At 40.4% G+C, this 12,682-nt stretch overlaps 1 long non-coding RNA gene across 2 annotated transcripts in view; it reads left to right on the forward strand.

Annotated features, from left to right (window-relative positions):
* LOC123378214 overlaps window positions 1-12,122 on the forward strand; it is a 29,299-nt gene extending 17,177 nt beyond the window's left edge. Inside the window, exons 1-3 of one of the 2 annotated variants that reach the window (XR_006582511.1) lie at window positions 3,752-4,044; window positions 10,057-10,150; window positions 12,034-12,122. This is a non-coding gene — a long non-coding RNA (uncharacterized LOC123378214). Of the gene's footprint in view, window positions 1-3,751; window positions 4,045-10,056; window positions 10,151-12,033 lie in introns of those variants that run through there. The other variant, XR_006582512.1, reaches the window with a different exon arrangement.
* Window positions 12,123-12,682: the final 560 nt, after the last annotated feature.

Raw genomic sequence — 12,682 nt, forward strand, 5'->3', positions numbered from 1 at the left:
CACTCTGTAAAAGCAACAAAGAATCCTGTGGCACCTTATAGACTAACAGACGTTTTGCAGCATGAGCTTTCGTGGGTGAATACCCACTTCTTCAGATGCAAGAATACCCACTTGCATCTGAAGAAGTGGGTATTCACCCACGAAAGCTCATGCTGCAAAACGTCTGTTAGTCTATAAGGTGCCACAGGATTCTTTGTTGCTTTTACAGATCCAGACTAACACGGCTACCCCTCTGATACTTCTCCACTCTGCTCACCTTTTGTGTATGTTTAATGCACAAAAAAATACTCCAAGTACTCGTATTATATTTATCTGAATCAACCAGGCTCAAACTGCTGAAGCACCCATAGTTTTATTGCATGTATTTTGCATGAAATGAAATCCCAAACAAGGATCAACATCTCAATAAATAAGAGTATCTAATTATCTAATGCTACAAAAATTATGAAGATTTTCAAGAGGTAGGGGCTATCTCCTTCCACTGCTGCCTCTAGTGGTTAAGATGCTTGTCATCAGCCACCTATAGTTTAGGAAGCCAATGTCTGGTGTCTATCCATACTTAGTTAGAGATGTCTGTAGCTCACATTGTGCTTTTGAGGGAGAAAATGTCTTGTGGGAAATATTTCCTTCTACGCTGCAATTTACCATCTGAGAATAGACAGAGACACTGCAGCCTAACAAATAATAAACTAACATTTAAGGCCTCTGCCACTGAGTGGTTCTACTGGCATATATAAGTAGAGTTATATTAATTTTGTTACACCGCATCTGCCCTATACCATAAATCAGAGGGGCAACCATTGAAGACATCAACAAAGTAGAAAGTTACATGAAGACGATACAGCAGCAATGAAGAGAGAACTAGCAGGGAGCAGCAGAGTGGTAGCAATGACATCAAGGGAACACATCAGAATAGTAGTCAGGGTTGAACAGGATTAAGCATGGCAAGATCAGACAGCCAACCAAGGAACATCAGGAAGTTGCAAAGTATATCAATTCAAAAGTGTTAATCTCTCTCTACAAGTAAATTATAACACTAAAACAAATTCTTGGGATAATGTCACTAGATAGCTGCTTTCCAGGCCATAAATTATTAAACAGGTGGAGTCAGAACTGATGAAAAACCTGAACTTGTTGCTCTGTTTCACAGCAATTATCAGTGTTTGACTATTAGGGCTGGTCTACACTATACAGCTAGGCGAACATAGGGCAGCTTATGTCGACCTAATTATGTCAGTGTCTACACTATCAGCCTTCTTGTTACCGATATAAGTGCCCTACTTCATCGACATCATAACTCCTCCTCCAAGAGAGGTGTAAGGCTTATTTCGGTGTAGTTAGGGCGATGCAGCATCTGTGCAGACACTGCATCCCTTGCATCCTCTGTCTTGTCAATCTCATGGCAGGAGCCGTGAAATTGACAAGGAAGTCCCCACTCCAGGTTGGACCCTGCTCGCAGCTGGGAGCCGGATTGATAAGCAGGGGCGGCTCCAGGCACCAGCGCTCCAAGCGTGTGCCTGGGTGCTCTGCTGGTCGCTGCTAGGGCAGCAGGCAGGGTGCCTTCGGCGGCTTGCCTGCGGACGGTCCACCGGTCCCGCAGCTTCGGTGGACCTCCCGCAGGCATGCCTGCGGACAGTCCGCTGGTCCCACGGCTTCAGCGGACCTCCTGCAGGCACGCCTGCGGGAGGTCCGCCGAAGCCGCGGGACCAGCGGACCCTCCGTGCTTGGGGCGGCAAAATGTCTAGAGCCGCCCCTGTTGATAAGCCCTGGGAGACATGCACCACCAATGTACTCACTGCAGTGGCTGTAAGTCGACCTAACATAGGTCAGCTCAGGTTTCTAGTGCAGATATACCCTTAGTGGCATCCACCTTTTACTTTGGAAGATTGGGATTTTTTTTTGTTTGCTTTCTCTCTGCTTAACTAACAGATCATTATATAAAAACTAACAAAATATCATGCATGGAAATTGTACCTTACTTTGGTAGAGGAGAGCTTCTAGTTGTATTCAAACCTTTCTTTTATGAAATAACAGGTTAATAAATGAAACATTTCTAAGCCAAATATTTTGTAGTGCAAAAGTTGCAGCCTGTCCCATTCAAATATGGCAATGCATATGCTACTTTGTGGGCATATAAATTAATGGAATTAATGTCACTTGCTTAAATCAGGTCTTACTGTAAACCCCATGTCTAATCTATGACGTATGCAGATAAACATGTTTACAAAGCAGTAGCATACTTTCAAAGACACATATTACAATGGAAAAAAACATACTACAAGACTTTACTACATACATATGTGCACAAAAACACACTTGTTATGTATTATATATATGTCTATATGCACACCAATATGTAATAACTAATATACATTTGATATACACACACTCATATGATATATAGACATACACAAAATGAAATGGTGGTGATAGCTATTTAATAAACCACATTTATCATAAGACTTTGGGCAGAGGTGGAGGTGAAATGGTCACTTTCCAGCAATTCAAAAACAAATAAATAAAAGCTAATTGGCATTAAAGGGAAATTGAAAATATTTCTCAGTTTTTTCAAAAATTGTTCAATGAAATACTGAAACTGAAAACTGTAAGCTCATTAAATTAGGTGGGCTGGCCTGTGTCTGAGGCATCCCTTATGAAAGAATGGTTGACTGCTTCACAGATTCAATTTCATTCTGGACAGAGGGGGAAATTATTCTTTCTCAGGTAACATGACCCTACAGCTAGGGAAATCTAACAGATATGGATCAGAACACAATTTGTATTACAATATCCCAATATTGGACTTCAATTAATGAGCTGCTTGTAAAACACAAAACACTACATGAGTGAGCTAAAACTACTTTGTACTGTACCAAGAAAGATACCTCTTATTCATATGGTAATTAACACCTGCCTTTACATCTATATTTTCCACCAACACCTGAAACAATGTTTTAATTAACATCAGAAAAAAGAAAACTCATTCTGTGACTGTCTTCACAAAAGATCTGTCTCTATTAGGCTGGAAGGAATTTGTCGAACCAGTTTAAAAACTGTTGCAACATATTTGCTGCTAAAATTATTTAAACCGATATGGATGAGCCCAAAGCACGTTACGAACTCTTTCAAAATATATTATAGGCTAGGTCCTAGATTAATGTTTCTGCAGCACACTGAAAAACTGTAAAGCATATATGTAATTGCTGAGCATTATTATTTGTATAATAACAGATGGAACCAATCCATGTCAGTAGATAGTATCTCATAAATGATTCATACAATTCCTTTAACCTAAAGCCTTTTGTATTTTGCAAATCCATGAGAATAACCATTAGTAAGCTTTATGCATTGCACTGGGTAAATTATCTAGTGTCTCAAATTTCATTCAGAAGCACAGATAACTTTTTGGGGAGCGGTCTGTGCCTATAATTTTCACACTGTTCCTCTTCCTCTCAAAATTGCAGACTTTCCATCACTATTGACTTCAGCTGGATTCTAAAGAGCATTACAAATTATTAGTAACATTTAATGCTTGTGTATTTACTTTAACCTATTAAGCTTTGACTAGCAAGGGAGAATTAGACACATTTTATGTGCACTATTAAGAATGACTAGTCTTATTGATGATCACTCTACTCAGGTTATTATAGCCTGACAGATGATATCTGACTTATAATGCACCATTTTAAAATATTTTTATTTCCTTTCTGTCAGTAATACTCAGTATGATGCTCTAGAGCCCCATGTAGGTCTACCGGCGTCCACAAGTTGTTCTGAGTTCTTCTCTTTCCCTCTGGATCAGGCAGAACGAGCTGAACACCAGTCACAAAAACACTCCACACAGTGCACAATGTCTGTAAAGCTATGCAGGGAGTTTTGAGCAAATAAGCAGAAGCTATGGAGATCCTTCTTTGTACCTCAAAGCAGCCAGGAAGTAGGGAGAAGAGTGAAGGAAGAAAAAGGAAAGCTCTCTCCCATCAACAAAAACAAAGGAAGAGGAGAAGCATCGGCATTCCTTCCCCTCTGTTTACAGAGGGAAAGAAGGTATTTGATCAAATCCATTGTAATTTTAGCATATTTATTGCAAAATCCATATAATCCACTTGCAATGTCAAGCATGACACAGAGCATGTATTTGCTTTTCGATACATATCACTACTAGGAGAGGAAAGGTATATTAATTAAAATTGAATACAATACCTTGTTCTTGCTGAGTCACTTATTGGTCTAAAGTTTCAAAATTGATAAGGATTTTGATTGTTCAGTTTGACACAACTTAAAGGGGCCTGATGTACAAAAAGTGCTGAGCACTCTGAAAACTGGGGTCCCCAAAGGTGTCAAGGTAGGCACCCAAAAAAACTCAAGGTACCAAAAAGCAGAAGTTGTTTTGAAAATGCAGATCACTATATTTAGAATCTAACAATCCACAAAAGTACAGGCAAACATACCCAAGCTTTACAAAGCAGCAATATGTATCACAGTTGGATGGAGGTCATCTTAAACTTTGCCAGAATCTCAGGAAATTCCAAGCCAAAAACTTTACTGTGGTGGCATTAAGATAGACCATATGTATCCATAATGTAAAACAAGATGACCAGGGAAAGGCCTTGTAGTTTACCCAAAAATGTTGCAAATTCTAACCAAATGCAGGAAAGATTGGAAATGCAGAGTTAAGGTGCCTCAAACAACCCTGCTCCCATCTCTCCTTCCACACAAAATCATTATGAGAGAAGGTTAAAAACAAAGGTGGGCATGCTAAATCTTATGCCTGCATACCATCCAGTTAAAAAACAGATGACACAGGCCACATACCTCCATTATGCCATATAATTCTAGTGCATATGACTAATATGTTTCATATGTTATACTTTCATGATTACAGCCAATCCTCCAATTCATCCGCCACAAAGGAAACACCACCACCATCTTATCTTACATTCACACAGACATTGAATGCTTAGTCCACCCCCTTCCAAATACAGTGTCCTCATGACAGGCATTAGAAATGGAATACCCATCGTAATCTTTTAATAATTGCAGTGATTGACCAGCCTGTTAAGAGGAATATGTTAAGCCGCATACCCTCTCAAAGTTTGGATTACATATGACATGCTATATATATAAACCATAGTATGGCTGCAGGATTCTTAAATTCCAGTTTTCCACATCAAAATCCAAAGCGTGAGGCTTTGTGCTGTGCCACAAGGTACAGCATGCACAGATGGAGCACAAGGAGAAGGGGAGCAAATGTGGCTTTATGCCACTTTTGTCACCTCAGAATTCTAGATTTGTTGCAGAGCTGATACAGCCTCCACCATAACTTAAGCAGACCAGGGAGCTACTTTAAATTAAAGGAGCCCTGACTGGGTATCTCTGACTCATAGCTCCACAATCTGCCCAGAATCTCCATACCACCCAATCCCTCCTGTCTCAAGTCCACCTCTAATTCATTGCATATGAGGGGGTCTGCACAGGACAACCTACTGCTGTATCCTATTGTGATAGTTCTCAAGACTCCCAGGACCATGAGCCACCTTGTTACCCTTTGTCTCTAGCAAGAGGTAGCCTTGCCCATGGTGGGTGGGTGTTAGGGAGCTACCAACACCAGCCTGTTAGCCACTCAAGCACCCTTCTCTGGCAAGTTAACAATGGGTGTACCCCAATCACTGAGTCCCTTTGAAGCATTCCCCTGTGATATCCAGCCTCTGACACAGAGTACTCACTGAAATCCCAGATACTCTGCCCCCAAAGGAGCAGTGTACTCCAGTTTTACCTTAAACCACCACTCCTGGATAATACACAGAACTTGTAATACAACAAGAGAAAGTTTATTTAAGAAAGAATAGTGATTTGACTATAAACAAGAGAGGGTGATGGAAACAAATGGTTACAATATAAAACAAAATCATAAAATGCAAACTAGGGCCTACACTTGTTAATAGTTAACTTTCCTATCTGATAAAGTTGGTTTCCCCAAAAAACTTCAGTCTTTGGCAGGGCAGTCTGGCTTCACAACATCCAAACTTCCATGAAAACCCTCTCACATCACAAGATGTTTCCACAGTGAATGGATACACAGTGCCTCTCCCCACTCTGTTATATTGTAACAGTCTGTTGTCTCTAGTCGTAGAAAGGGCCAGTCCCTCTCTGTTGTAATGTTCCCTTTATACCCAAGTGGTTTTGATTGTATACTGTTGTCTCTGATGGTTTTCCATTGCTAGTCTTGGGATAGAGCAAGGCTAGATGACTGACTCTTGCATTACACCACTGGCTAAGCAGGGAAGGGTGACAACTCCCTCCTGCTTGAGTGGGCCAGCACCGAGACATAATATCTCCTGCTGGCTAAGTTTTACTCCAAGACCATACAGCATACTTTCAACATAGTTACATTATTTCTGTAATATTATCCTTACACACACCTTACACACACCTCACAATGACTATGAGTCTTGATAAGTTATGAGCTTTCTGTAGAGTAGATAACTTCATGTTATCCCTATGGATAAATATCCTGCAGAACATGTGTTTGGGGTAGTAAGTTTGTCAGGTCTGAAACAAGAGTTATATGCAAAAAACAGGGGACCCTTTACCAAGGGGCTTCTGAGACACATCTATCCAGTGCCAGCACCAGGGAAGTTCTCCCCTTGCTAGTTAAGGGGCTACAGCAGCAGTAAGAATTCATCTCAAAGTATACAAAGCCCCCAGTTCTTAGGCCTCCTGGCCAAACCACTAAGTTACACATTACCCAGCTTTGATACAGATATACTCATTACAGACATGTATCGGCCTTAGATAGATGCTACACTACAAGGCAGAAATAGTTGTGCCAGCAGTCATTTTTGCCCTAATTTTTTTCTCACTGGCTTAAAGAGGGCACACACAATTAAGCTCTGAGAAAACATATTAAAATTACTCCTGAACAAATGGAGTAAAGTTCAGCCTTGAGAAATGTCATGTGACCTCAGCCATTCTACTTCCTCCATATAAGGGCCACTCCCAGCTTGAATCTTAACACAATACAAGAAGTTGTTTGAAATTTGCCTTTTCAGCTAGTCATCTGACGTGAAAAAGCTTTATATGAATGTTTGCAAAGCTGCACAGAATTTGAAAGATAGTCAGATTTAGCATTATGAGTTTTCCACTGACTATTTCGCACGGCACTAAAAGCAGGCAGCTTTAGACTCCAGATCCAAATGAAAAAGCAGGAGGCAGGAGCCTTCTCACACTGGAAACTACATATAGTAAGAGAGGGCAAGAGTATCAACCTCTTAGGCCTGGTCTACACTATGGGGGGGGGGGTCGAACTAAGGTACGCGACTTCAGCTACGCGAATAGTGTAGCTGAAGTCGAACTACCTTAGTTCGACTGACTTACCTGTCCAGATGCAGCGGGGTCGAACTCCGCGGCTCCAAGGTCGACTCTGCCACCGCTGTTCGTGGTGGTGGAGTTCCGGAGTCGACCGGAGCGCGTGGGGAGTTCGAACTATCGCGTCTTGATTAGACGTGATAGTTCGAACTCCGAGAAGTCGAACTCACCGCGTCGACCCGCGCGGTAAGTATGGACCTACCCTTAATAAGGCATCAAGGGTCAAAACATCCTTCCAAAAGAAACTTTCAGCAGATGGAATGCTACAAAGTGCAGGCAGATTATGGCACTGCACTGAAAATGCAAAGGCCTGAACCCCATAGAACTGGCTGAAAAAAATCAGTCTGCCATTGTCAGGAGTAACTTTCTTACATCCTCTTTTGCACATTGTTCATTGTTATTGGTTGGGTTAAGCCTTGTTGTTATAGGTCAGGATAAATGTAAGGAAGCCAGTTTAATCAGGTGGCTGAAACAGTTAAGTGGCCTACACACCAAGCACAGGTTCATGTCTCTGACCAAAACAAAAGTATATCCAAGGCCACTCAGGAACAATGTGAGCATGGGTCTGGCTGGGCATTGTTTGACTAAGGGTATGTGCATGAAACAAGCAGCACACTCAAGCACCATAGAGGCAGACAGAAAAGAGAGCACCATACACACCCTGGAAGCACTGTGCATGGCTCTGGCCATGGGAGATGCCGAGAGAGAAGTTTGGGGTCAGGGTACTCATTGAAAGAGGATTGGACCTGCAAGCAAGGGCACTATTTTCCACTGTTTGATTCTTTCTGTGTTCAGGGAAACAGGAATTTGTAAATAAACAAAACTACATCCAATACCTGACTCTCACTAGTTGGCTAGTCATTCAGATCAAAAAGGTGTAACATTATTTTCCTCCCTACCAAATGTAACTACCAAAAATATTTATTCTACTGCCCGTTTATATGAATCTAACAGATTAGTTATCTAGAGAGGCCCAAATTCTATTCTGATGTGCAAGTCTGTTGATTTCAATGGAGCTGCACTTTGTAAGTGAGAGCAGAATTTGGCCCAATTAATAAATATTCCTTTGATGCATCCATTAGTCCATGCTTAGATTAGCCTTTTATGATTAGCACTATTATGCTCACTGCAGTGTTACCACTAATAGGTTTGGATACAATTTAGTTTTGGCAAAGAATCAAAATAAATCAGACTTTGCAAAACAATTTACAAGCAAAGCTCAATGGAATTTAATCATTATTTAAAATCAGGCATATTTTCATTTATTGTACTCAGATTTATCTAAAAGAAAGATGTAATTGTAATACTTTGGCCTATTCAGCATACAGGAGGAACAATATTATTAACTTAAACTGTTGGCCTTAATAACATAGGATTTTTAAATGAGGGTTACCAATTATTAACCAGGAATATGTTTCATTTTATAACTCTCTAATGAACATTAGTTTACATGGGAAAGGAACCTCCCAACTTCAAAATACATATTAATTTACATCAACAGAATGAGAACAGTGATGGTTCCTATTAAATGATTTGGTTAGGCTACTTGATTTCATGGTAAAATATATTTTCACTAAAAGATCCCCACTGCTACTTTGAATTTAATTGCATGAAACCCCACTGAGATTACCTTCTCAAATGTGCATCAAAAGCATATCTTTAGAGAAGAATATAATATGTAGGAAGGTAATCTTTGGCTTTTTTAGAAAAATGTTGAAATATTTTTAAGTTGCAAAAGAACAACAGAGGCAAAAAAACAGATAAGATGCACTTCTGGGGTGTATGGACTGAGTAGGGAGTAGACCTCTGGGGGAAAGAGAAAATTAGTTAACAGGGTCAGTTATATGAGTTCTATTTCTGAAGCATCCCAGCACTTGGGCTGATGCATAACAAGAAGTAAAATACACTAACATTTAAAACACACATTGTAAAATGCAATAAATGCATGAGGAACTGCTCACTCCTGCTCTCCCTGCAGAGAGGAATGCCAGAAAGGAGGTGGAGAAGAATGTCAAAAGGGGATGAGGCTCTGATACTCTCACACACATCTATTTCCTGTTCTACAGGCCAGTGCAGAGCCCAGCACACAACGAGGGAGCAAATCAGCTCCATCTTCTTAGACTGTTCACTTGCATAAGAAAGGAGCAGTCCCAGAGACGCTGTGCCTGCCTTCGGCACAGGGATTAACATTTTGGCCCTATAGAAGTCAAAAGGAGTTTTGCCACTGATTTTAACTGTGTCAAATCCTGACCCCATTTGTCCAGTGCTCCTCTTGAGGGGGTGCAGCTTCACACTGCCCCTTACACAGGACTGTGGGTTACAATCCACTGTCCAGTCCATTCAGTTCAGCAAGGCAAATGACAGCAGCAGCTTTTAGATTACTCTTCACCTCAATAGCCCCAGCAGTATGGAGCTGGAAGATATGGAGGATACATGGTAGGACTGTGAATCTACTGCAGCTCCAGGCTAGAATCATGGATGTGTAAGACAGCATGGTAAAACTTTTGGAAAGCAAGAACTAATGGAGTCAAATCTCAGTACATTTTGTTACCAGTGAAGGGGAAATATGAGTACATTGAGACCCTGGATTGAATGCAATTTGAAATTTATTATATCACTTTATAACTGCTGGTGGATGGGCAAATGAAAGTAAGACACTGCGTTTAAAGACAATCTTGTTACTCTTGACAGATTGGTTGCCTTATATCATTCTGGAATGGCAAGAGTGAGCAAGATTACATTTATGTAACTTTGAGACTGCCAACAGAAGACAGAGTGAAATTAGGTTAGTCCCATTTTGCAGTAAAAGGTATAAGTACACAGTGCTATGGTGTGATGGGAGAGATGCACAGTATATGTGATAGATATAAATGAATTTTTGTGATTGCTGAAGATTTTTTATATATATAAAAAAGATTTTCCTCCCTATTTGGCAATATTATAGGAAACTGAAGGGGAAGCAAATGATAGGCCCACCAAAAGTAAAATGTTAGATACAGACAAACAATTATATTTTTGTATTACAGAAACTTTCCTTTGAAGGAGACTTGTTAAATTAGGAATCTGGAACTAGGGGGAAATAAAGAAAAGTTACTAAATCAGGCTACTCTGATACTTCCCATTTTGAGTGGAGTGCATGAATCATGAACAAGTCTGTATGTTTGTCACAGCCATGACTTCAGTGTCAAAAATCATGATTTTTAAGGGGGTTTCCAGAAAATATTGTCTCCTTGGCCCAGCCTGCTATTGTCCAAGATTCCGCTATGATTTTTATAAATGTGGGTCTCTGAAGACTGCCACAAGGGTGGGGCCCCCAGGACCTCCAGACTCCTCAGCCAGCCCAGGGAGTCAGAGGTTTGATTATAAATATTTGCCTGAGTTGAAATTTGGCTTACAAGGTTTAGCCTCAAATAGAAGTTCAAAAGGGTTTAAATTTTTAATTTAAAAAAAAGTTTTCAAAATGTATGAAATATAATAATGAACTATTATTTTGGAACAGTCAAGCCTATACAGTCACTCATTTAAAAACTCTTCGCTCATACAGTTAAAAATGGCTTTAATTTAGTTCTTTACAGAATCTACTATCTCAAGTATAAGTAAATAAGATCTCACCAAGCCTTAACCAGTGAAACTACGCATGTGTGTAAGAGTTTGAGAGATCAGGACCTAAGCTATGGAAAGATACATTTATTTACCCAAGAGATTAGATAGTTCTATCCTGGCAAGATTATAATATGCATGCTTCTGGGGCAATTTTTAAAATACATATTACCTGAGACTGAAATGCTTTCCTCTAGTAAATGCCAGATAATCTCCTGGATTATATTTATTTCTAAACAAACACGCACACAAATTACACTTAAATAATTGCAAGGGTACTAGCAGAATTGTTAGGTCTGAAAGTTACAGTAACTTGACATTTGCCTCCTTTGTGATTTTAAGGATTTCTACTTCTTCCTACCCTTCCCTCTCTCCCCCTCCCCCAATAGTTGTTACTGCAGCATGAAATTTTGGCACCTTTTTATTGGGGGACAGATAGTGCAGTAGATGGTAGAGATTTTCTCTCTCTTGCTCCCCTGTATGCATGCCATAGGTTTTTCAGTGCCTCCAGGACTCTGACATTCTCTGTGAGGGAAAGTTTGTTTTGTATTTTAATCACAGCTGGAATCTTAATTTCGAATATTAGAAGAAAACTCAAGCTTTTATCCTGGGGGCTTCAGTTTCTAATAGTTTGTGCACTGAATGGGATGCATTTTGTAATTATTGTCTAACAACCAGCAGAATGGTTTCACGCCTCTGATTGGCAATTGATTGGTTAACTGCTTCAGGCTAGTTTTAGCTTATTGTTTTTTCCAGGTGGACATCCTGCTTTAACAGGATAAAGGTAATTGACCACCCTACTGTATCAGCAGTATGATCCATAGCAATGAATGGAGACAAATACATTCACAGAGAATCAGCCTAATAGACCAGGCATTCTTTGTCTTCACATCCTAGTAAAGGGTTGGGGACACATACCCAATTTTTCAAACCAGATTTTTTGACATTGGTTCCAAGGAGAGCTAGAGAATGTAACAAGCATATACAGTTCTCCCAAATCAGGCACGCAGCCTTGGGTTAGTTCAACCATCTGCTTAGCTCTAAAATATGTCTTCTCATTTGTCCCAGATGGAAGATATTAATAGGAACACAGTCCATAGGGAATCATATATACTATATTGTATTGATAAGACCACTTCCTCACATTATCGAAGCAGGAACATGGTGAGTAACAAAGTGCTTAGAGTATTTAAAAGCATATATGAATGTTAATTAAAGAGAAGCATAGTATAATCTGCATATACCAGACTCAGTCTAAATGGCTATTTTGTGGCCACATTTAGGTATTAGTATTACAAACAAGAGTTGATTGGAGAAATTGACAGCATCATTTCCATCTGAATATGCACTTCCAAGGTAGTAATGATGTGTTTGGTTGGTAACTATAAAAGTGTTTGCTCTGAAACTATAAACAGAGTCAGGAGAGAAGCACTACCAAGTGTGAAATGACAAGGAAGTGTCATAGGCATCGACTCCATGGGTGCTCCAGCCCTGGAACACCCAAGGAAAAAAATTAGTGGGTACTTAGCACCCACCAGCAGCCAAGTTCCCTTCCTTCCCCCCCACTCCCCTCCGCCAGCAGCCCCCGCCAATCCTGCATGCCATGGAACAGCTGTTCTGCAGCATGCAGGAGGCTCTGGGAGGGAGGATGGGGCGCGGGCAGAGTACGGGTGGGAAGAGGCAGGGCAGGGGTGGGACATTGGGGAAAGGGGTGGAG

This window comes from Mauremys mutica, chromosome 10 (assembly GCF_020497125.1).
Source record: "Mauremys mutica isolate MM-2020 ecotype Southern chromosome 10, ASM2049712v1, whole genome shotgun sequence".
Classification (NCBI taxonomy): domain Eukaryota; kingdom Metazoa; phylum Chordata; order Testudines; family Geoemydidae; genus Mauremys; species Mauremys mutica.